This window comes from Quercus robur, chromosome 2, assembly GCF_932294415.1.
Source record: "Quercus robur chromosome 2, dhQueRobu3.1, whole genome shotgun sequence".
Classification (NCBI taxonomy): Eukaryota; Viridiplantae; Streptophyta; class Magnoliopsida; order Fagales; family Fagaceae; genus Quercus; species Quercus robur.
The window spans coordinates 82,100,984-82,103,120 of record NC_065535.1 but is presented as its reverse complement, the minus strand read 5'-3'; positions in this window follow the sequence as shown (position 1 = coordinate 82,103,120).

Here is a 2,137-nt window from a genome sequence, read left to right as displayed (position 1 = left end):
TTGGAAGTGAGAATTTGACAATTTTATTTACTTGAATTTAAGTAAAATATTATATGTTTAATTTTAAAAAATAAAAAATGAGAAAAAATATAAATAATTTAATGATATGGAGGATGTGGCTAAATTTAAAGGGTTAATAAGGTAAGATGAGAAGCAAAAAAGAAAAAAGAAAAAAGAAGAAGATATAATAATAAACACCAAGTTATCCAAATCAAGTTATGTATAATAGAAATATTATATTCTTATCTACTTTTTTTAAAAAAAAAATAGTAGATAAGAATATAATATTTATGTTTATTTAAGAAAAAAAAAACGTACAGATGATAGATTGGAAGAAAAAAAAAGTCTCAATCTCAATCTCAAATTTTGTTTTTTTCAAAGAACGATATTTATGTTTATATTTGCTTTTAGAATTCAAGGTTCTAAAATAAGTTTTTCAAATAGAAGAAAATACTTGAGTTGGTGTATAAAATTTAGACATAGCAAAACGGGTTGGGATTCATTGACCCAACGCGAACCTGAAGGAAAATACCCAACTTGATCCTGAAATTTTTGTCCCAAAGAAAAAATAGGTTGACATGTGACCTGACTCTTTTTCTTTTTCGTTTTTTTTTTTTTTTTTGGGTGGGTTAACCCGTGACTCAACCCGCTAACCCCTGACCAAACCCATTTAAAAAAAAAAAAAATTGGACTACACGCCTAACTAGGTGCTAGATACGTAGAGGCACAAAGCCCTGCATTGCCTAGCCAGTGGTCATGCCCCCATTTATTTTCTTAAATAAATAGTTAAAACTAAAAGTTAAAAACCAAAAGGAAAAAAAATACAAAAGGCAAAAGCATTAAAATCCAAAACTCTTTTTTTTTTTTTTTTTTTTTTTTTTGAGAAACAAATTCACACAAGGAAGAGAGAAAAAGATTCTAATATAAGGGCACACCACATTACTATTTCACACACAAGGGAGAGGGAAAAGAGTTCTAACACATACACATACAAAAATCCAAAACTCATTTGATTTGACTATTTCACACTTATAAAAAAAAAAAGATTTGACTATTTCACTCACATTACTAGACTCTAGTATAGTAGTAGTAGAGTTAAATCAAAATAATACATACTAACAAATTTATATATAGATAAAAGGTAACATTTGTTATTATTATACTCATATTGAGCCACATTAGCAGCCATATCATCCATCTGTTTCCAACTCTCTCTCTCTCTCTCTCTCTCATTTTTAACTCTTATTCTTCTTATTAATCCCCAAATTATTTTTACTCTTTTTCTAACCTTTCCCCTCCCTTTTACCTTTTCATCTCCTTACTACTATGTACCTTAATATCACTCTTTCTCCATCTCTCTATCTTCCTTTTTTTTTTCTTATTCTTGTCCTTTTACAATAACTAGTAGCAAAGTAGAACACATCATCCCAATTAATTTCCCCACCTATTTCAATACTTCTTTCTTTCTATTTTATTTTTGACCAACTACTCTCTCTCTCTCTCTCTCTCTCTCTCTCTCTCTCTCTCTCTCTCTCTCTCTCTCTCTCTCTCTCTCTCTCTCTCTCTCTCTCTCTCTCTCTCTGTGGAGATCACCAACAAGCCATAAGTGTTGTTTCCTCTGCCGTCTACATATAGTATGGCCACCACTACAAGCCACCGTGATAGAGGGATCTCCTTTGCTGCGAAGTTGTGAAAAATTGATCTCCTCCACTACAAAATGAACATTTCTCTAATCCTGCATTGTGAATCTTTCTATATTGTCATCTTCATGTTCTTGTTCTTCTTTTTTGAGGTTAGGGTGTTCAAGTTTATATTTTAGGGGGGTCAAAAAAAAAAAGTTATCTATATATATAGTTACAAGCAGAGGGGGAGAGGGCCGACTGAGGCCGTCTGGGTGCGGAAGCATAAATAAAATGTTACAGTTGTGAAGGTGACTTTAGACCATTTCAGGGTTTTAGGTACCTGAACTTTGGATCTAACGTTTGTGGTTTGGATGAGAGTAGTTTCTCCCACCTTTCTCTTATCTATGGCTTGGATAGACATGTTTGTTCTGATGCACTTATAATACACTCTGTATATAAGGGCTAACTGTCTGGTTCCATGTAACATGAGAGTTCCATGGGTCTTGATGTTGAGG